We start from the raw sequence: 22,862 nt of genomic DNA, 5'->3' as shown, positions 1-22,862 counted from the left end.
TACGCCTGGGTTACGGTGACTGCTCCGGAGAATCGCATGCCTTTCTATCTCCCTCGCTGCGACCCTCTCCTACACCTCCCAGGGCTCTTGGGTTATGCCCTTGCCCTCGTCCCGAGGCCGTCCGTGGCACCCGCTGTCAAACCCGTACGGCCAAGCTCCGAAGGACTGACACTCAAGGCCCCTCCGTAATTTGGCTTCAGTTTCACTTTCTAGACGTTTCAAGAAAGAACGGGGTTCTAAATATCTGTGAACCTCTGCTCCGTTTCATATCTACCCACGAGGTTAATTTTTTTTGTTTCTTCCAGTCCGCCTATTTTGCCACCTCCTTCTCTGGGAAGACTTCACTGAGAATCCAAGCGATTTCTGGATCCCTTCTCTCCCCTGAAGCTGCAAAACACTTTAACAGGACATGTGCGGAACTGCCGTAAGGTAATCTACATCTTGTCTCCCTCTCTGGTATCTAACCTCCCTGCGAATGGGGGTACGTCTCCGTGTTCTGTGCGGGTTTTCAGCCCAGGACTCTCTACGCGTAGTGGATATTTGATTTGGTAAGTGAACGAATAAGTGGATGAGTCACCGAGATGAGGGTGTTTGTCTCATTCTTTCTCTCTTCCTCCACTTTCAAGTTTCTTTAGTTAGTTTCCTCAGACAAAAGGTTTCTTTGTAGCTACACAGTGGCCAGGTACACAGAATGTTGCAGATAGCTGCTGAAAACATCCCTCCTCCACCTGAGAATGGCTTGCTCTCCCTCTCAAGCGGAGAGAGCTGGGATTCGATATTTAATGAAGTGCCTCTGTCCACTTGGCATTGAGAGGCACTAGGGGGCGTTAGTGCTCTACACCCGGCGAAATGCCTGTTTCGTTTGTGATTTTCCTTTGTGAAAAACAACTATCCACAGCGTGTTTTGTGCCGATTTTCACATCCTTTTAGAGTGACGGAAAGCATTTTACCCACGTAGAAACAGAGAACGAATAGAAAGAGCGTTGCATTACGTTCAATAAAGCTTAGGGCGGTCTCGGTGGTACGTTAGTGAAGTTATCTGGGGACACCTTAGCCACGTACATTGTGTTGGAGAGGCACCGAGAATTCAGGAGTTCTCAAAGTTCGAGGACACAGTTGCCTTACACGTAGGCACGGTGGCAGCCGTGGACGTGGCAGTGATTTGGAGAACGTTGTACTAGTCAGCTCTTGCTGCGATAATGCTTTGCAACAAATCTCCCCAAAACTCACTTACATAAAGAGGCATCTAGTTTTCTGGGACCTGTGGGGCTAGCTGCAGCGGCTCTCTTGTAGACCTCTCGATGGCGGGTGTCGCTCCATGCCGTGGGTCAGTTTGAGGTCTGTCCCGCACACCTACCGTGGAGCCCAACTGTGAGGCTGCAGGTCCCTGTCTTCTCGCAGAGTTCGGTTGAAACGTAAGAGGTGAACCCAACCACACAAGCCCACGTAAGGCCTCTGCGACTCATTTAAGGCCCTCGTGTCTTCCCTTGGCCTCCTGGGAACCCCCTGGCCCCAGGATGCAAGCTTCCGTAGCCCAGGGCAACCGGGGGGGGGGGGGGGGGGGGGGGCTGCAGGAGGGTGGAACGCCGAGGTCACAGAGGGTGTGGGTGTGGCCACCTCTGCTGTGACTGAACCAAGGGCAGGGGGGCAGGGGGTCCAGGGCAGGGCCCTCAGAGCCCGGTAGGCCCAGGGGGGCGGCGCAAGCACCTAGGCCCCAGGCCGAAGAGCGCCTTCTTGGTACGCGCGGCAGGCCGGCCTCTCGCCTTGCCACTCAGGCCGCCCTCCCACTTGAAGTGTGTGTGGCACGCGTCCGCGGAGTTACACCTCGCTGCACACGTAGCCACGGGACTGGGCGTCGTAGCTTCCTGCGAGGCCGGCCGGAGGTCCCGCAGGCGGGTGGGTCCCTGGGACGGACGCGCGGGCGGCTCCTGCCCGGCCCCCCTGAGAACCGTCGCCAGTTCCGTAAGGCGGGGGCGCCTGCTTCAGAATGTAAAATTAGTGTCCGCTCCATCGATACGCCGTTTAGTTTACCAGGCAAGACTTTCTTGGTGAAAGAAGCAGCCTTGCCTTGCATTCTCGAGCAGGCTTCTCGGCTGGCTGTGCACCGGTACTCTCTCTCTGGGTGTGCTAGTCCGCAGGGCAGGGCATCGCCCTGGGCAGGGTGGAGCGTGATCTCTGCGGTCTCGTCTTGCAGCTCCTTCCTTTCATTCTCAGTCATCCTGCCCACAGTGGCCTCCTCTCAGGCCTGCATACTTACAACGGCGCATTGCCCGTGCTGCCCTCTGCAGGCAGTGTCCCTCTGTTTAGTTTGCAGCTGACTGATGCCGCCTCACCCTTCTCATCTCTTCTCAGGTGTCACTTGGTCAAGATAGCGTCCCCTTACCTACTCAGCTCATCACGTCCCCCTACCGTAGCTCACGTGACACCACGCACCTCTCGCTTATGGCCGTCATCGCCTTTCCCATCCAGTTTTCAGGTAGGTAAGTTTACCCCGTGGTCCGTGAGGAAGAAGAGATCACGCCTGTTTTGCTTACTCTTGATTCCAGCGACTAGCCCGGTTACTGATAACCTCTGTTAGAGGGAGAAAGGAATGCACCCAATCCCTGGTGAAGCCCTGAGCGTTTTCCTTTCTAGTGTCCTCGTACTCCTCCCTGCCATCTGTGTCGCCCTTACTCGGCGTCTAGCGTTTATGAGTTTTACGCCTGGGTTACGGTGACTGCTCCGGAGAATCGCATGCCTTTCTATCTCCCTCGCTGCGACCTCTCCTACACCTCCCAGGGCTCTTGGGTTATGCCCTTGCCCTCGTCCGAGCCGTCCGTGGCACCCGCTGTCAACCCCGTACGGCCAAGCTCCGAAGACTGACACTCAAGGCCCTCCGTAATTTGGCTTCAGTTTCACTTTCTAGACGTTTCAAGAAAGAACGGGGTCTAAATATCTGTGAACCTCTGCTCCGTTTCATATCTACCCACGAGGTTAATTTTTTTGTTTCTTCCAGTCCGCCTATTTTGCACCTCCTTCTCTGGGAAGACTTCACTGAGAATCCAAGCGATTTCTGGATCCCTTCTCTCCCCTGAAGCTGCAAACACTTTAACAGGACATGTGCGGAACTGCCGTAAGGTAATCTACATCTTGTCTCCCTCTCTGGTATCTAACCTCCCTGCGAATGGGGGTACGTCTCCGTGTTCTGTGCGGGTTTTCAGCCCAGGACTCTCTACGCGTAGTGGATATTTGATTTGGTAAGTGAACGAATAAGTGGATGAGTCACCGAGATGAGGGTGTTGTCTCATTCTTTCTCTCTTCCTCCACTTTCAAGTTTCTTTAGTTAGTTTCCTCAGACAAAGGTTTCTTTGTAGCTACACAGTGGCCAGGTCCACAGAATGTTGCAGATAGCTGCTGAAAACATCCCTCCTCCACCTGAGAATGGCTTGCTCTCCCTCTCAAGCGGAGAGAGCTGGGATTCGATATTTCAATGAAGTGCCTCTGTCCACTTGGCATTGAGAGGCACTAGGGGGCGTTAGTGCTCTACACCCGGCGAAATGCCTGTTTCGTTTGTGATTTTCCTTTGTGAAAAACAACTATCCACAGCGTGTTTGTGCCGATTTTCCATCCTTTTAGAGTGACGGAAAGCATTTTACCCACGTAGAAACAGAGAACGAATAGAAAGAGCGTTGCATTACGTTCAATAAAAGCTTAGGGCGGTCTCGGTGGTACGTTTAGTGAAGTTATCTGGGGACACCTTAGCCACGTACATTGTGTTGGAGAGGCACCGAGAATTCAGGAGTTCTCAAAGTTCGAGGACACAGTTGCCTTACACGTAGGCACGGTGGCAGCCGTGGACGTGGCAGTGATTTGGAGAACGTTTGTACTAGTCAGCTCTTGCTGCGATAATGCTTTGCAACAAATCTCCCAAAACTCACTTACATAAAGAGGCATCTAGTTTTCTGGGACCTGTGGGCTAGCTGCAGCGGCTCTCTTGTAGACCTCTCGATGGCGGGTGTCGCTCCATGCCGTGGGTCAGTTTGAGGTCTGTCCCGCACACCTTACCGTGGAGCCCAACTGTGAGGCTGCAGGTCCCTGTCTTCTCGCAGAGTTCGGTGAAACGTAAGAGGTGAACCCAACCACACAAGCCCACGTAAGGCCTCTGCGACTCATTTAAGGCCCTCGTGTCTTCCCTTGGCCTCCTGGGAACCCCCCTGGCCCCAGGATGCAGCTTCCGTAGCCCAGGGCAACCGGCGGAGGGGGGGCGGGCGGGGCTGCAGGAGGGTGGAACGCCGAGGGTCACAGAGGGTGTGGGTGTGGCCACCTCTGCTGTGACTGAACCAAGGGCAGGGGGGCAGGGGGGTCCAGGGCAGGGCCCTCAGAGCCCGGTAGGCCCAGGGGGGCGGCGCAAGCACCTAGGCCCAGGCCGAAGAGCGCCTTCTTGGTACGCGCGGCAGGCCGGCCTCTCGCCTTGCCACTCAGGCCGCCCTCCCACTTGAAGTGTGTGTGGCACGCGTCCGCGGAGTACACCTCGCTGCACACGTAGCCACGGGACTGGGCGTCGTAGCTTCCTGCGAGGCGGCCGGAGGTCCCGCAGGCGGGTGGGTCCCTGGGACGACGCGCGGGGCGGCTCCTGCCCGGCCCCCCTGAGAACCGTCGCCATTCCGTAAGGCGGGGCGCCTGCTTCAGAATGTAAAATCACGTGTCCGCTCCATCGATACGCCGTTTAGTTTACCAGGCAAGACTTTCTTGGTGAAAGAAGCAGCCTTGCCTTGCATTCTCGAGCAGGCTTCTCGGCTGGCTGTGCACCGGTACTCTCTCTCTGGGTGTGCTAGTCCGCAGGGCAGGGCATCGCCTGGGCAGGGTGGAGCGTGATCTCTGCGGTCTCGTCTTGCAGCTCCTTCCTTTCATTCTCAGTCATCCTGCCCACAGTGGCCTCCTCTCAGGCCTGCATACTTACAACGGCGCATTGCCCGTGCTGCCCCTCTGCAGGCAGTGTCCCTCTGTTTAGTTTGCAGCTGACTGATGCCGCCTCACCCTTCTCATCTCTTCTCAGGTGTCACTTGGTCAAGATAGCGTCCCCTTACCTACTCAGCTCATCACGTCCCCCTACCGTAGCTCACGTGACACCACGCACCTCTCGCTTATGGCCGTCATCGCCTTTCCCATCCAGTTTCAGGTAGGTAAGTTTACCCCGTGGTCCGTGAGGAAGAAGAGATCACGCCGGTTTTGCTTACTCTTGATTCCCAGCGACTAGCCCGGTTACTGATAACCTCTGTTAGAGGGAGAAAGGAATGCACCCAATCCCTGGTGAAGCCCTGAGCGTTTTCCTTTCTAGTGTCCCTCGTACTCCTCCCTGCCATCTGTGTCGCCCTTACTCGGCGTCTAGCGTTTATGAGTTTACGCCTGGGTTACGGTGACTGCTCCGGAGAATCGCATGCCTTTCTATCTCCCTCGCTGCGACCTCTCCTACACCTCCCAGGGCTCTTGGGTTATGCCCTTGCCCTCGTCCGAGCCGTCCGTGGCACCCGCTGTCAACCCCGTACGGCCAAGCTCCGAAGACTGACACTCAAGGCCCTCCGTAATTTGGCTTCAGTTTCACTTTCTAGACGTTTCAAGAAAGAACGGGGTCTAAATATCTGTGAACCTCTGCTCCGTTTCATATCTACCCACGAGGTTAATTTTTTTGTTTCTTCCAGTCCGCCTATTTTGCACCTCCTTCTCTGGGAAGACTTCACTGAGAATCCAAGCGATTTCTGGATCCCTTCTCTCCCCTGAAGCTGCAAACACTTTAACAGGACATGTGCGGAACTGCCGTAAGGTAATCTACATCTTGTCTCCCTCTCTGGTATCTAACCTCCCTGCGAATGGGGGTACGTCTCCGTGTTCTGTGCGGGTTTTCAGCCCAGGACTCTCTACGCGTAGTGGATATTTGATTTGGTAAGTGAACGAATAAGTGGATGAGTCACCGAGATGAGGGTGTTGTCTCATTCTTTCTCTCTTCCTCCACTTTCAAGTTTCTTTAGTTAGTTTCCTCAGACAAAAGGTTTCTTTGTAGCTACACAGTGGCCAGGTCCACAGAATGTTGCAGATAGCTGCTGAAAACATCCCTCCTCCACCTGAGAATGGCTTGCTCTCCCTCTCAAGCGGAGAGAGCTGGGATTCGATATTCAATGAAGTGCCTCTGTCCACTTGGCATTGAGAGGCACTAGGGGGCGTTAGTGCTCTACACCCGGCGAAATGCCCTGTTTCGTTTGTGATTTTCCTTTGTGAAAAACAACTATCCACAGCGTGTTTTGTGCCGATTTTCCATCCTTTTAGAGTGACGGAAAGCATTTTACCCACGTAGAAACAGAGAACGAATAGAAAGAGCGTTGCATTACGTTCAATAAAAGCTTAGGGCGGTCTCGGTGGTACGTTAGTGAAGTTATCTGGGGACACCTTAGCCACGTACATTGTGTTGGAGAGGCACCGAGAATTCAGGAGTTCTCAAAGTTCGAGGACACAGTTGCCTTACACGTAGGCACGGTGGCAGCCGTGGACGTGGCAGTGATTTGGAGAACGTTGTACTAGTCAGCTCTTGCTGCGATAATGCTTTGCAACAAATCTCCCCAAAACTCACTTACATAAAGAGGCATCTAGTTTTCTGGGACCTGTGGGCTAGCTGCAGCGGCTCTCTTGTAGACCTCTCGATGGCGGGTGTCGCTCCATGCCGTGGGTCAGTTTGAGGTCTGTCCCGCACACCTTACCGTGGAGCCCAACTGTGAGGCTGCAGGTCCCTGTCTTCTCGCAGAGTTCGGTGAAACGTAAGAGGTGAACCCAACCACACAAGCCCACGTAAGGCCTCTGCGACTCATTTAAGGCCCTCGTGTCTTCCCTTGGCCTCCTGGGAACCCCCTGGCCCCAGGATGCAGCTTCCGTAGCCCAGGGCAACCGGCGGAGGGGGGGCGGGCGGGGCTGCAGGAGGGTGGAACGCCGAGGTCACAGAGGGTGTGGGTGTGGCCACCTCTGCTGTGACTGAACCAAGGGCAGGGGGGCAGGGGGTCCAGGGCAGGGCCCTCAGAGCCCGGTAGGCCCAGGGGGGCGGCGCAAGCACCTAGGCCCAGGCCGAAGAGCGCCTTCTGGGTACGCGCGGCAGGCCGGCCTCTCGCCTTGCCACTCAGGCCGCCCTCCCACTTGAAGTGTGTGTGGCACGCGTCCGCGGAGTACACCTCGCTGCACACGTAGCCACGGGACTGGGCGTCGTAGCTTCCTGCGAGGCGGCCGGAGGTCCCGCAGGCGGGTGGGTCCCTGGGACGGACGCGCGGGGCGGCTCCTGCCCGGCCCCCCTGAGAACCGTCGCCATTCCGTAAGGCGGGGCGCCTGCTTCAGAATGTAAAATCACGTGTCCGCTCCATCGATACGCCGTTTAGTTTACCAGGCAAGACTTTCTTGGTGAAAGAAGCAGCCTTGCCTTGCATTCTCGAGCAGGCTTCTCGGCTGGCTGTGCACCGGTACTCTCTCTCTGGGTGTGCTAGTCCGCAGGGCAGGGCATCGCCTGGGCAGGGTGGAGCGTGATCTCTGCGGTCTCGTCTTGCAGCTCCTTCCTTTCATTCTCAGTCATCCTGCCCACAGTGGCCTCCTCTCAGGCCTGCATACTTACAACGGCGCATTGCCCGTGCTGCCCCTCTGCAGGCAGTGTCCCTCTGTTTAGTTTGCAGCTGACTGATGCCGCCTCACCCTTCTCATCTCTTCTCAGGTGTCACTTGGTCAAGATAGCGTCCCCCTTACCTACTCAGCTCATCACGTCCCCCTACCGTAGCTCACGTGACACCACGCACCTCTCGCTTATGGCCGTCATCGCCTTTCCCATCCAGTTTCAGGTAGGTAAGTTTACCCCGTGGTCCGTGAGGAAGAAGAGATCACGCCTGGTTTGCTTACTCTTGATTCCCAGCGACTAGCCCGGTTACTGATAACCTCTGTTAGAGGGAGAAAGGAATGCACCCAATCCCTGGTGAAGCCCTGAGCGTTTTCCTTTCTAGTGTCCCTCGTACTCCTCCCTGCCATCTGTGTCACCCTTACTCGGCGTCTAGCGTTTATGAGTTTACGCCTGGGTTACGGTGACTGCTCCGGAGAATCGCATGCCTTTCTATCTCCCTCGCTGCGACCTCTCCTACACCTCCCAGGGCTCTTGGGTTATGCCCTTGCCCTCGTCCGAGCCATCCGTGGCACCCGCTGTCAACCCCGTACGGCCAAGCTCCGAAGACTGACACTCAAGGCCCTCCGTAATTTGGCTTCAGTTTCACTTTCTAGACGTTTCAAGAAAGAATGGGGTCTAAATATCTGTGAACCTCTGCTCCGTTTCATATCTACCCACGAGGTTAATTTTTTTGTTTCTTCCAGTCCGCCTATTTTGCACCTCCTTCTCTGGGAAGACTTCACTGAGAATCCAAGCGATTTCTGGATCCCTTCTCTCCCCTGAAGCTGCAAACACTTTAACAGGACATGTGCGGAACTGCCGTAAGGTAATCTACATCTTGTCTCCCTCTCTGGTATCTAACCTCCCTGCGAATGGGGGTACGTCTCCGTGTTCTGTGCGGGTTTTCAGCCCAGGACTCTCTACGCGTAGTGGATATTTGATTTGGTAAGTGAACGAATAAGTGGATGAGTCACCGAGATGAGGGTGTTGTCTCATTCTTTCTCTCTTCCTCCACTTTCAAGTTTCTTCAGTTAGTTTCCTCAGACAAAAGGTTTCTTTGTAGCTACACAGTGGCCAGGTCCACAGAACGTTGCAGATAGCTGCTGAAAACATCCCTCCTCCACCTGAGAATGGCTTGCTCTCCCTCTCAAGCGGAGAGAGCTGGGATTCGATATTCAATGAAGTGCCTCTGTCCACTTGGCATTGAGAGGCACTAGGGGGCGTTAGTGCTCTACACCCGGCGAAATGCCTGTTTCGTTTGTGATTTTCCTTTGTGAAAAACAACTATCCACAGCGTGTTTTGTGCCGATTTTCCATCCTTTTAGAGTGACGGAAAGCATTTTACCCACGTAGAAACAGAGAACGAATAGAAAGAGCGTTGCATTACGTTCAATAAAAGCTTAGGGCGGTCTCGGTGGTACGTTAGTGAAGTTATCTGGGGACACCTTAGCCACGTACATTGTGTTGGAGAGGCACCGAGAATTCAGGAGTTCTCAAAGTTCGAGGACACAGTTGCCTTACACGTAGGCACGGTGGCAGCCGTGGACGTGGCAGTGATTTGGAGAACGTTGTACTAGTCAGCTCTTGCTGCGATAATGCTTTGCAACAAATCTCCCCAAAACTCACTTACATAAAGAGGCATCTAGTTTTCTGGGACCTGTGGGCTAGCTGCAGCGGCTCTCTTGTAGACCTCTCGATGGCGGGTGTCGCTCCATGCCGTGGGTCAGTTTGAGGTCTGTCCCGCACACCTTACCGTGGAGCCCAACTGTGAGGCTGCAGGTCCCTGTCTTCTCGCAGAGTTCGGTGAAACGTAAGAGGTGAACCCAACCACACAAGCCCACGTAAGGCCTCTGCGACTCATTTAAGGCCCTCGTGTCTTCCCTTGGCCTCCTGGGAACCCCCTGGCCCCAGGATGCAGCTTCCGTAGCCCAGGGCAACCGGCGGAGGGGGGGCGGGCGGGGCTGCAGGAGGGTGGAACGCCGAGGTCACAGAGGGTGTGGGTGTGGCCACCTCTGCTGTGACTGAACCAAGGGCAGGGGGGCAGGGGGGTCCAGGGCAGGGCCCTCAGAGCCCGGTAGGCCCAGGGGGGGCGGCGCAAGCACCTAGGCCCAGGCCGAAGAGCGCCTTCTTGGTACGCGCGGCAGGCCGGCCTCTCGCCTTGCCACTCAGGCCGCCCTCCCACTTGAAGTGTGTGTGGCACGCGTCCGCGGAGTACACCTCGCTGCACAGGTAGCCACGGGACTGGGCGTCGTAGCTTCCTGCGAGGCGGCCGGAGGTCCCGCAGGCGGGTGGGTCCCTGGGACGGACGCGCGGGGCGGCTCCTGCCCGGCCCCCCTGAGAACCGTCGCCATTCCGTAAGGCGGGGCGCCTGCTGCAGAATGTAAAATCACGTGTCCGCTCCATCGATACGCCGTTTAGTTTACCAGGCAAGACTTTCTTGGTGAAAGAAGCAGCCTTGCCTTGCATTCTCGAGCAGGCTTCTCGGCTGGCTGTGCACCGGTACTCTCTCTCTGGGTGTGCTAGTCCGCAGGGCAGGGCATCGCCTGGGCAGGGTGGAGCGTGATCTCTGCGGTCTCGTCTTGCAGCTCCTTCCTTTCATTCTCAGTCATCCTGCCCACAGTGGCCTCCTCTCAGGCCTGCATACTTACAACGGCGCATTGCCCGTGCTGCCCCTCTGCAGGCAGTGTCCCTCTGTTTAGTTTGCAGCTGACTGATGCCGCCTCACCCTTCTCATCTCTTCTCAGGTGTCCACTTGGTCAAGATAGCGTCCCCTTACCTACTCAGCTCATCACGTCCCCCTACCGTAGCTCACGTGGACACCACGCACCTCTCGCTTATGGCCGTCATCGCCTTTCCCATCCAGTTTCAGGTAGGTAAGTTTACCCCGTGGTCCGTGAGGAAGAAGAGATCACGCCTGGTTTGCTTACTCTTGATTCCCAGCGACTAGCCCGGTTACTGATAACCTCTGTTAGAGGGAGGAAAGGAATGCACCCAATCCCTGGTGAAGCCCTGAGCGTTTTCCTTTCTAGTGTCCCTCGTACTCCTCCCTGCCATCTGTGTCGCCCTTACTCGGCGTCTAGCGTTTATGAGTTTACGCCTGGGTTACGGTGACTGCTCCGGAGAATCGCATGCCTTTCTATCTCCCTCGCTGCGACCTCTCCTACACCTCCCAGGGCTCTTGGGTTATGCCCTTGCCCTCGTCCGAGCCGTCCGTGGCACCCGCTGTCAACCCCGTACGGCCAAGCTCCGAAGACTGACACTCAAGGCCCTCCGTAATTTGGCTTCAGTTTCACTTTCTAGACGTTTCAAGAAAGAACGGGGTCTAAATATCTGTGAACCTCTGCATCCGTTTCATATCTACCCACGAGGTTAATTTTTTTGTTTCTTCCAGTCCGCCTATTTTGCACCTCCTTCTCTGGGAAGACTTCACTGAGAATCCAAGCGATTTCTGGATCCCTTCTCTCCCCTGAAGCTGCAAACACTTTAACAGGACATGTGCGGAACTGCCGTAAGGTAATCTACATCTTGTCTCCCTCTCTGGTATCTAACCTCCCTGCGAATGGGGGTACGTCTCCGTGTTCTGTGCGGGTTTTCAGCCCAGGACTCTCTACGCGTAGTGGATATTTGATTTGGTAAGTGAACGAATAAGTGGATGAGTCACCGAGATGAGGGTGTTGTCTCATTCTTTCTCTCTTCCTCCACTTTCAAGTTTCTTTAGTTAGTTTCCTCAGACAAAAGGTTTCTTTGTAGCTACACAGTGGCCAGGTCCACAGAATGTTGCAGATAGCTGCTGAAAACATCCTCCTCCACCTGAGAATGGCTTGCTCTCCCTCTCAAGCGGAGAGAGCTGGGATTCGATATTCAATGAAGTGCCTCTGTCCACTTGGCATTGAGAGGCACTAGGGGCGTTAGTGCTCTACACCCGGCGAAATGCCTGTTTCGTTTGTGATTTTCCTTTGTGAAAAACAACTATCCACAGCGTGTTTTGTGCCGATTTTCCATCCTTTTAGAGTGACGGAAAGCATTTTACCCACGTAGAAACAGAGAACGAATAGAAAGAGCGTTGCATTACGTTTAATAAAAGCTTAGGGCGGTCTCGGTGGTACGTTAGTGAAGTTATCTGGGGACACCTTAGCCACGTACATTGTGTTGGAGAGGCACCGAGAATTCAGGAGTTCTCAAAGTTCGAGGACACAGTTGCCTTACACGTAGGCACGGTGGCAGCCGTGGACGTGGCAGTGATTTGGAGAACGTTGTACTAGTCAGCTCTTGCTGCGATAATGCTTTGCAACAAATCTCCCCAAAACTCACTTACATAAAGAGGCATCTAGTTTTCTGGGACCTGTGGGCTAGCTGCAGCGGCTCTCTTGTAGACCTCTCGATGGCGGGTGTCGCTCCATGCCGTGGGTCAGTTTGAGGTCTGTCCCGCACACCTTACCGTGGAGCCCAACTGTGAGGCTGCAGGTCCCTGTCTTCTCGCAGAGTTCGGTGAAACGTAAGAGGTGAACCCAACCACACAAGCCCACGTAAGGCCTCTGCGACTTCATTTAAGGCCCTCGTGTCTTCCCTTGGCCTCCTGGGAACCCCCTGGCCCCAGGATGCAGCTTCCGTAGCCCAGGGCAACCGGCGGAGGGGGGGCGGGCGGGGCTGCAGGAGGGTGGAACGCCTAGGTCACAGAGGGTGTGGGTGTGGCCACCTCTGCTGTGACTGAACCAAGGGCAGGGGGGCAGGGGGTCCAGGGCAGGGCCCTCAGAGCCCGGTAGGCCCAGGGGGGCGGCGCAAGCACCTAGGCCCAGGCCGAAGAGCGCCTTCTTGGTACGCGCAGGCAGGCCGGCCTCTCGCCTTGCCACTCAGGCCGCCCTCCCACTTGAAAGTGTGTGTGGCACGCGTCCGCGGAGTACACCTCGCTGCACAGGTAGCCACGGGACTGGGCGTCGTAGCTTCCCGCGAGGCGGCCGGAGGTCCCGCAGGCGGGTGGGTCCCTGGGACGGACGCGCGGGGCGGCTCCTGCCCGGCCCCCCTGAGAACCGTCGCCGTTCCGTAAGGCGGGGCGCCTGCTTCAGAATGTAAAATCACGTGTCCGCTCCATCGATACGCCGTTTAGTTACCAGGCAAGACTTTCTTGGTGAAAGAAGCAGCCTTGCCTTGCATTCTCGAGCAGGCTTCTCGGCTGGCTGTGCACCGGTACTCTCTCTCTGGGTGTGCTAGTCCGCAGGGCAGGGCATCGCCTGGGCAGGGTGGAGCGTGATCTCTGCGGCCTCGTCTTGCAGCTCCTTCCTTTCATTCTCAGTCATCCTGCCCACAGTGGCCTCCTCTCAGGCCTGCATACTTACAACGGCGCATTGCCCGTGCTGCCCCTCTGCAGGCAGTGTCCCTCTGTTTAGTTTGCAGCTGACTGATGCCGCCTCACCCTTCTCATCTCTTCTCAGGTGTCACTTGGTCAAGAAAGCGTCCCCTTACCTACTCAGCTCATCACGTCCCCCCTACCGTAGCTCACGTGACACCACGCACCTCTCGCTTATGGCCGTCATCTGCCTTTCCCATCCAGTTTCAGGTAGGTAAGTTTACCCCGTGGTCCGTGAGGAAGAAGAGATCACGCCTGGTTTGCTTACTCTTGATTCCCAGCGACTAGCCCGGTTACTGATAACCTCTGTTAGAGGGAGAAAGGAATGCACCCAATCCCTGGTGAAGCCCTGAGCGTTTTCCTTTCTAGTGTCCCTCGTACTCCTCCCTGCCATCTGTGTCGCCCTTACTCGGCGTCTACCGTTTATGAGTTTACGCCTGGGTTACGGTGACTGCTCCGGAGAATCGCATGCCTTTCTATCTCCCTCGCTGCGACCTCTCCTACACCTCCCAGGGCTCTTGGGTTATGCCCTTGCCCTCGTCCGAGCCGTCCGTGGCACCCGCTGTCAACCCCGTACGGCCAAGCTCCGAAGACTGACACTCAAGGCCCTCCGTAATTTGGCTTCAGTTTCACTTTCTAGACGTTTCAAGAAAGAACGGGGTCTAAATATCTGTGAACCTCTGCTCCGTTTCATATCTACCCACGAGGTTAATTTTTTTGTTTCTTCCAGTCCGCCTATTTTGCACCTCCTTCTCTGGGAAGACTTCACTGAGAATCCAAGCGATTTCTGGATCCCTTCTCTCCCCTGAAGCTGCAAACACTTCAACAGGACATGTGCGGAACTGCCGTAAGGTAATCTACATCTTGTCTCCCTCTCTGGTATCTAACCTCCCTGCGAATGGGGGTACGTCTCCGTGTTCTGTGCGGGTTTTCAGCCCAGGACTCTCTACGCGTAGTGGATATTTGATTTGGTAAGTGAACGAATAAGTGGATGAGTCACCGAGATGAGGGTGTTGTCTCATTCTTTCTCTCTTCCTCCACTTTCAAGTTTCTTTAGTTAGTTTCCTCAGACAAAAGGTTTCTTTGTAGCTACACAGTGGCCAGGTCCACAGAATGTTGCAGATAGCTGCTGAAAACATCCCTCCTCCACCTGAGAATGGCTTGCTCTCCCTCTCAAGCGGAGAGAGCTGGGATTCGATATTTAATGAAGTGCCTCTGTCCACTTGGCATTGAGAGGCACTAGGGGGCGTTAGTGCTCTACACCCGGCGAAATGCCTGTTTCGTTTGTGATTTTCCTTTGTGAAAAACAACTATCCACAGCGTGTTTTGTGCCGATTTTCCATCCTTTTAGAGTGACGGAAAGCATTTTACCCACGTAGAAACAGAGAACGAATAGAAAGAGCGTTGCATTACGTTCAATAAAAGCTTAGGGCGGTCTCGGTGGTACGTTAGTGAAGTTATCTGGGGACACCTTAGCCACGTACATTGTGTTGGAGAGGCACCGAGAATTCAGGAGTTCTCAAAGTTCGAGGACACAGTTGCCTTACACGTAGGCACGGTGGCAGCCGTGGACGTGGCAGTGATTTGGAGAACGTTGTACTAGTCAGCTCTTGCTGCGATAATGCTTTGCAACAAATCTCCCCAAAACTCACTTACATAAAGAGGCATCTAGTTTTGGGGACCTGTGGGCTAGCTGCAGCGGCTCTCTTGTAGACCTCTCGATGGCGGGTGTCGCTCCATGCCGTGGGTCAGTTTGAGGTCTGTCCCGCACACCTTACCGTGGAGCCCAACTGTGAGGCTGCAGGTCCCTGTCTTCTCGCAGAGTTCGGTGAAACGTAAGAGGTGAACCCAACCACACAAGCCCACGTAAGGCCTCTGCGACTCATTTAAGGCCATCGTGTCTTCCCTTGGCCTCCTGGGAGCCCCCTGGCCCCAGGATGCAGCTTCCGTAGCCCAGGGCAACCGGCGGAGGGGGGGCGGGCGGGGCTGCAGGAGGGTGGGTCCCTGGGACAGACGCGCGGAGCGGCTCCTGCCGGGCACCCCTGAGAACCGTCGCCGTTCCCTAAGGCGGGGTGCCTGCTTCAGAATGTAAATCACGTGTCCACTCTATCGGTACGCTGTTTAGTTACCAGGCAAGACTTTCTTGGTGAAAGAATTAGCGTTGACTTGCATTCTAGAGCAGGCTTCTCATCTGGCTGTGCACCGGTACTCTCTCTCTGGGTGTGCTAGTCCGCAGGGCAGGGCATCGCCTGGGCAGGGTGGAGCGTGATCTCTGCGGCCTCGTCTTGCAGCTCCTTCCTTTCATTCTCAATCATCCTGCCCACAGTGGCCTCCTCTCAGGCCTGCATACTTACAACGGCACATCGCCCGGGCTGCCCCTTTGCATGAAGTGTCCTTCTGTTTAGTTTGCAACTGATTGATGCCTCCTCATCCTTCTCATGTCTTTTCAGGTGTCACTTTGTCAAGAAAGTATCCCCTTACCTACTCAACTCATCACATCCCCCTACCGTAGCTCACATAACACCACGTACCTCTCGCTTATAGCCTTCATCACTTTTCACATCCATTTTTAGATAGGTGTTTATCACATGGTCTGTGAGGAATAGATCATGACTGTTTTGCTTACTCTTCGTTTCCAGTGACTGGCACAGTTACTGATAACCTGTGTTAAATGGAGAAATGAATGTATCCAATCAATGGTGAACCCCTAACTGTTTTTCCTTCTAGTGTCTCTCATACTCTTCCCTTCCATCTGTGTTGCCGTTACTCTGGGTCTACCATTTATTATTTTACACCTGGATTACGATGATTGCTTCAGAGAATAGCATGTCTTCCTATCTTCCTCCCTACAACCTCTCTTACAGGTCCCAGGGCTCTTGGATTTTGCCATTGCCCTCTTCCAATCTGTCAGTGGCACCCGTTGTCGTCATCGGCTGTCAGCAGACTTGCATGCAATGGTCCTTTCTCTTCTCTTTTCTTCCTTTCGTCACTGGGCCATGCAAAGGCGTGAAACCCTGACACTTGCTGCCATGTGGATGTACCCTGAGAACAGGATGCTGAGCGAGAGAAGTCAGACACACAAGGACACACAGGGCGTGACACCACATAGGAGAATCTTCAAGAACAGGTAGATCCACATAGTCAGTGGATTCCTGGTTGTCAGGGGCTGGCGAGGGGACGGAGTGATAGCTAAGGGTGTGAGGTACATTTTGGGGTGACAGAAGTGATCCAAAGCACGGTAGTAAAGATGGCTGCACAGCTCAGTAAACTGTCCCTGTGCTCCCCGTTGCAGCCTGTGATAGCATCGCTCTCAGGATGAAGGGCTGACTGCAGGAAGGCTGAACGCGCAGTGAGTCCTGGGCCCAGAACCTGAGCTGGTGCTGCCCACGTGGGGAAGTCACTGGTACTTGCGGAGCCTCCATAGAGACTGGCAGCACCTCCAGGGCCTCACAGCTCGTGGCGCACCCGGCCCAAGGGCTTTCCCGCTGATTGTCATCACCGGCTGTCACCAGACTTGCATGCAATGTTCCATTCTTTTTTTTTATCTTTTCTCTGTCCCTCAGCACGCAAATGGGTGATTCCCTGACACTTGCTGCCACGTGTATGCACCCTGAGGACACGATGCTCAGCGAGAGCCGTCAGAAACAAAAGGACACACAGGGTCTGACTCCACTGAGGAGAAACGTACAGAGCAGGTAGATCCACAGAGTCAGAGAGTAAGTCCCTCGTTGTCAGGGGCTGCCGTGGGGACGGAGTGATAGCTAAGGGCGTTAGGGACATTTTTGGGGTGACGTAAATGGTCCAAAACATGGCAGTAGTGATGGCTGCACAGCTTCGTAAACTGTCCACACACTGGTGCAGCCTTTGAGAGCATCGCTCTCAGGAAGAAGGGCTGACCGCACAAATACTGAATGAGCAGTGGCTTCTGGGCCCAGACACTCAGCTGGCACCCCCCACGTGGGGAAGTCAGTGTGGCTTTCTGAGCCTCCCCAGAGACTGGCAGCAGCCCCAGGGCCTCACAGAACATGGCACGCCCATCCCCCAGAGCTTCCCCTCTGTTTCTCATCACCGGCTGTCAACAGACTTGCATGCAACGTTCTTTTCTTTTATCTTCTCTGCTTTACGTCACTAGGCCATGCAAAGTGGTGAAGCCCTGACACTCGCTGCCACTTGGATGCACCCTGAGACTTCTACGCTATGGGAGAGAAGTCAGACACAGAAGGACACACAGGGTGTGACCCCACTGAGGAGAAACGTACAGAACAGGTAGATCCACATAGGCAGAGAGTAAGTCCCTGGTTGTCAGGGGCTGGCGAGAGGATGCAGTGATTGGTAAGGGCCTGAGGGATATTTTGGGGGTGATGAAGTGATCCAAAGCATGGCAGTAGGGAGGGCTACACAGCTCAGTAAACTGTCCACATGCTCCTCATTGTAGCCTGTGAGAACACAGCTCTCAGAATGAAGGGCTGACTGCAGGAAGACTGAACGTGCAGTGGGTCCTGGGCCCAGACTCTCAGTTGATGGCTCCCCACTTGAGGTAGTGACTGGGAGTTGCTGAGCCTCCTCAGAGAGTCGCAGCAGCCCCAGGGGCCTCACAGGGCACGGCGCCCCCTGCCCCAGAGCCTTCCCTCTGGTTTCTCATCACCAGCTGTCACCAGACTTACATGCAATGTTCCATTCTTTTCTTTTATCGTTTTTCCGTTCCTCAGCATGAAAAGGGTGAACCCCTGACACTCGCTGCCACCTGGATGCACCCTGAGGACACGATGGTTGGCGAGACCAGTCAGACACAGAAGGACACACAGGGTCTGACCACACTGAGGAGAAACGTCCAGAAAAGGTAGATCCACAGAGGCAGAGAGTAAGTCCCTGGTTGTCAGGGGCTGCCTAGGAGACGGATTAATAGCCAAGGGCGTGAGGGACATTTTCGGGGTGACGGAAATGGTCGAACAAATGGCAGTTGTGATGGCTTCACAGCTTAGTAAACTGTCCCCCGCGCTCCCATGCGGCCTGTGAGAGCATCGCTCTCAGGACGAAGGGCTGACCACAGGAAGACTGAACGAGCAGTGGGTCCCCGGAAAAGACGCCCATTGGCGGCCCCCCACTTGGGGTAGTGACTGGGAGTTGGTGAGCCTCCAAGGAAACTGGCAACAACCCCAGGGCCTCACAGGGCCCGGCGACCCTGGTCACAGTGCCTTCCCTCTGGTTCCCATCACCAGTTGTCACCAGACTTGCACGCAATGTTTCTCTTTTCTTTATTCTTTTCTCAGTCCTTCTGCATGCAAAGAGGTGAACCCCTGACACTTGATGCCACGTGGATGCACCGAGGACACGATGGTCGGCGAGACAAGTCAGACACAGAAGGGCATATACGGTCTCACCCCACTGAGGAGAAACGTCAAGAACAGGTAGATCCAGAGGGGAGGCTTTGGGGCCCATGATGCCGTTCACTGTGAGGACCTGGGGCTGCTGCCAGTCTCCGTGGAGGCTCTGGAAGCCCCAGTGACTTCCCCACGTACGGGGCGCCAGCTGAGCATCTGCGCACAGGACTCACCGTTCGTTCAGTCTTTCTGCGATCAAACCGTTGTTCACTTGGCATTTACAGACACCAGGGGCATTAGTGCTCTACACTCAGTGTAATGCCTGTTTTGTTTGTGATTTTCCTTTGTGGATAACAACTATCCACAAAATGTTTTGTTCCAATTTTCCATCCTTTTAGATTGATAAAAGTCATTTTAACTACGTAGAAACAAAAAATGAATAGAAAGAACTTTGCATTACATTTAATAAAAGTTTAGGGAGATCTTTGTGGTACATTAGTGAAGCTATTTGGGGAAAGTTTAGTCATGTACATTGTGTTGGAGAGGCACCAAGAATTCAAGAATTCTCAAAGTTTGAGGACACAATTGCCTTATATGTAGGCATGGTGGCAGCCATGTACATAGCAGTGATTTGGAGGATGTTCTATTAGTCAGCTCTTGCTGTGATAATGCTTTGGAACAAATCTCCCCAAAACTCAGTTACATAAATAAGAATTTATTTTTCTTGGACCTGTGGGCTAGCTGCAGCGGCTCTCTTTTAGACCTCTAGATGGCTGGTATTGCTCCATGTTTTGGGTCAGTTTGAGGTGTGTCGCACACATCTTACTGTGGAGCCCAACTGTGAGGATGCAGCTCCCAGGCCCTGTCTTCTCACAAAGTTCACTGAAACATAAGAGGTGAGCCCAACCACACAAGCCCACTTAAGGCCTCTGCGACTCATTTAAGGCCATATGTCTGCCCTTGGCATCCTCGGAACCCCCTGGCCTCAGGATGCAGCTTCTGTAGTTCATGGCAACCTGCGGAGAGGGGGCAGGGCTGCAGGAGGGTGGAACACTGACCTCACAGAGGGTGTGGGTGTGGCCACCTCTGCTGTGACTGAACAAAGTGCAGGGGAGCAGGGGGTCCAGGGCAGGGCCCTCAGAGCCCGGCAGGCCCAGGGAGGTGGCACGAGCATCTCGGCCCAGGACAAAGAGCGCCTTCTTGGTCTGCACGGCAGGCCAGCCTCTCACCTTGCCACTGAGTCCGCCCTCCGACTTGAAGTGTGTGCGGAACGTGTCTGCGGAATACACCTCGCTGCACAGATAGCCATAGGAGTTGGCGCGTAGCTTCCTGCCAGGCAGCTGAAGGTCGCAGGCAGGTGGGTCCCTGGGACACACGCCGGGAGGCTCCTGACCGGCGCCTGAGAACTGTTGCTGTTCCGTAAGTTAAGGAGCTTGTTTCAGAATGTAAATGATATGTCCACTAGATATGCTGTTTAGTTTAACAGGCAATACTTTCTTGGTGAAAGAAGCAGTGTTGACTTGCATTCTAGAGCAGGCTTCTCATCTGGCTGTGCACTGGCACTCTGGGTGTGCTAGTCCGCAGGGCAGGGCATCCCCTGGGCAGGATGGAGCATGATCTCTGCAGCCTCGTCTTGCCCCTCCTTCCTTTCATTCTCAATCTTCCAGCCCACAGTGGCCTCCTTTCAGGCCTACATACTTACAATGGCACATTGCCCATGCTGCCCCCTGAATGAAATGTCCTTCTGTTTAGTTTGCAACTGATTGATGCCTCCTCATCCTTCTCATGTCTTCTCAGGTGTCACTTTGTCAAGAAAGTATCCCCTTACCTACTCAACTCATCACATTCCCCTACCATAGCTCACATAACACCACGTACCTCTCGCTTATAGCCTTCATCACATTTCACATCCATTTTTAGATAGGTGTTTATCACATGGTCCGTGAGGAAGAGATCATGACTGTTTTGCTTACTCTTCGTTCCCAGCGACTGGCACAGTTACTGATAACCTGTGTTAAATGGAGAAATGAATGTATCCAATCAATGGTGAAGCCCTGACAGTTTTTTCTTTCTAGTGTCTCTCATACTCCACCTTTCCATCTGTGTTGCCGTTACTCTGGGTCTACCATTTATTATTTTACACCTGGATTACGATGATTGCTTCAGAGAATAGCATGTCTTTCTCTCTTCCTCCCTACAACCTCTCTTACACGTCCCAAGGCCCTTGGGTTTTGCCATTGCCCTCTTCCAATCCGTCCGTGGCACCCGTTGTCATCATCGGCTGTCAGCAGACTTGCATGCAATGTTCCATTCTTTTTTTTTTATCTTTTCTCTGTCCCTCAGCACGCTAAGGGGTGATGCCTGGACACTTGCTGCCACGTGTATGCACCCTGAGGACACGATGCTCAGCGAGAGCCGTCAGAAAAAAAAGGACACGCAGGGTCTGACTCCACTGAGGAGAAACGTACAGAGCAGGTAGATCCACAGAGTCAGAGAGTAAGTCCCTCCTTGTCAGGGGCTGCCGTGGGGGCGGGATGATAGCTAAAGGCATGAGGGTCATTTTTGGGGTGACGTAAATGGTCCAAAACATGGCAGTTGTGATGGCTTCACAGCTTAGTAAACTGTCCCCCGCGCTTCCGTGCGGCCTGTGAGAGCATCGCTCTCAGGACAAAGGGCTGACCGCAGGAAGGCTGAACGAGCAGTGGGTCTTCGGTAAAGACGCTCATTTTTCGGCCCCCACCTGGGGTAGTGACTTGGAGTTTGTGAACCTCCACGGAGACTGGCAGCAACCACAGAGCCTCACGGGGCCCTGCACCCTGGTCACAGGGCCTTCCCTCTTGCTGTCATTACCAGTTTTCACCAGACTTGCGTGCAATGTTCCTTCCTGTTCTTTTTCCTTTTATCAGTCCTTCTGCATGCAAAGATGTAAACCCCTGCCACTCAACGCCACGTGGATGCACCCTGACACGATGGTCGGTGAGACGAGTCAGACACAGACGGACACACAGGGTCTGACCCCACTGAAGAGAAACGTCCAGAACAGGTAGATCCACATAGTCAGAGAGTGGGTTCCTGGTTGTCAGGGTCTGGCGAGGGGACGGAGTGATAGGTAATGGCATGAGGGACATTTTTAGGGTGATGGAAGTGGTCCAAACCACGGCAGTTGGTATGGCCTGAACGGCTCAGTAAACTGTCCCCGTGCTCCCCATTGTAGATTGTGAGAACATCTCTCTCAGTACAAAGGGCTGACTGAAGGAAGACTGAATGAGCAGTGGGTCCTGGGCCCAGACACTCAGAGGGCGGCCCCCCACTTGGGGAAGTGACTGGGAGTTGCTGAGCCTCCATGGAGACTGGCAGGCGCCCCAGGCCCTCACAGGTCATGGCGCCACCGGTCCCAGAGCCTTCCCTCTGGTTCTCATCACCAGCTGTCACCATACTTGCATGCAATGTTCCTTTCTTTTCTTTTCTCTTTTCTCATTCCCTCTGCACGCAAAGGTGTGAAACCCTGACACGCACTGCCACATGGATGAATCCTGAGAACATGATGCTCAGCGAGAGAAGTCAGACACAGAAGGACACACAGGGTGTGACCCCACTGAGGAGAAACGTCCAGAACAGGTAGATCCACAGAGTCAGAGAGTGGGTTCCTGGTTGTCAGGGGCTGGCAAGTGCACGGAGTGATAGGTAATGGCATGAGAGACACTTTGGGGTGATGCAAGTGGTCCAAAGCATGGCAGTAGGAATGGCTGAACAGCTCATTGTTACAGAGTAACAAGAGAACAATTACTTATAATTTTAATAGCCAGATATAATCACTGTTCATTTTGGTGTATATACTTTCAGTCTTTTTCTTCCCTATAAATATATTTGTACACTTAGGTATTACAAAAATAGAATAGTAGTATACTTGCTATTTCATATTCCTGCTTTTTTCACTTAATGATGTATCATGTAGTATTGCGTCATATTGATGTCCCATAGTTTTAATCAATTCTTTGCCTTTAGATTTAGACAGTTTGCTTTTCCCTGTCAGAAACAATGTGAATACGTTGTATATACATCTCTGTATCCATCGGGATTACTTCTGTAGAATAAGGTACTACAAGTGAAATGACAAAGTGTGACATATTTTAAGACTTTCGATACACATGGCCAAATTACCACCCAGAAATGCTATGCCAGTTTGTAGTCCACCCCAACAGTAGATGTGAAGCCTGCCTCTCACAAACACTGGCTTGTAGCACTGTTAAAAAATGTAAAACTACAAAAATGAGTACCTCTCCATTTTCTATGCAAGTGGGATTACTCCAAATTTTATAATATTTTTCAATTAATTTGGTATAAGCATTTTAGCAAGTCATTAAATTTGCATCTCCTGCATGATTTTTGTGATTGTTCAGTATTCCATTGTATGAATATGCCACAGTGCACATAGCTTATCCATTCTTGGATATACGCTGTGTCCAGTTTTTTCAGTTACAAATAGTACTCTGATATATTTACTTACTTATATCTCTATTTCTTTTGGTTAAATTCTTAG

The 22,862-nt window shown here is 53.7% G+C and overlaps 2 long non-coding RNA genes across 7 annotated transcripts; both read left to right on the top strand.

The window, feature by feature from the left end:
* The first annotated feature begins 2,701 nt into the window (after positions 1–2,701).
* On the top strand, positions 2,702–7,744 carry LOC117310961 (uncharacterized). Its single transcript, XR_012329625.1, has 4 exons — positions 2,702–3,117; positions 5,036–5,158; positions 5,679–5,800; positions 7,718–7,744. It is a non-coding gene; the product is annotated as an uncharacterized lncRNA (long non-coding RNA).
* Positions 7,745–11,048: 3,304 nt separating this feature from the next.
* Positions 11,049–21,935, top strand: LOC141277786 (uncharacterized). 6 transcript variants are annotated; one of them, XR_012329618.1, is made up of 10 exons: positions 11,049–11,170; positions 16,006–16,128; positions 16,294–16,350; positions 16,565–16,696; positions 17,134–17,267; positions 17,711–17,841; positions 18,272–18,409; positions 20,666–20,797; positions 21,229–21,365; positions 21,818–21,935. It is a non-coding gene; the product is annotated as an uncharacterized lncRNA (long non-coding RNA). The 6 variants fall into 6 exon arrangements; XR_012329619.1 differs by lacking the exon at positions 11,049–11,170 and adding an exon at positions 13,835–13,853; XR_012329620.1 differs by lacking the exon at positions 16,294–16,350.
* The last annotated feature ends 927 nt before the right edge of the window (positions 21,936–22,862 follow it).

Source organism: Tursiops truncatus, unplaced genomic scaffold, assembly GCF_011762595.2.
Source record: "Tursiops truncatus isolate mTurTru1 unplaced genomic scaffold, mTurTru1.mat.Y mat_scaffold_731_arrow_ctg1, whole genome shotgun sequence".
NCBI lineage: Eukaryota > Metazoa > Chordata > Mammalia > Artiodactyla > Delphinidae > Tursiops > Tursiops truncatus.
The sequence above is the reverse complement of the archived record's forward strand: the minus strand, read 5'-3'. Positions and strand labels throughout refer to the sequence as shown.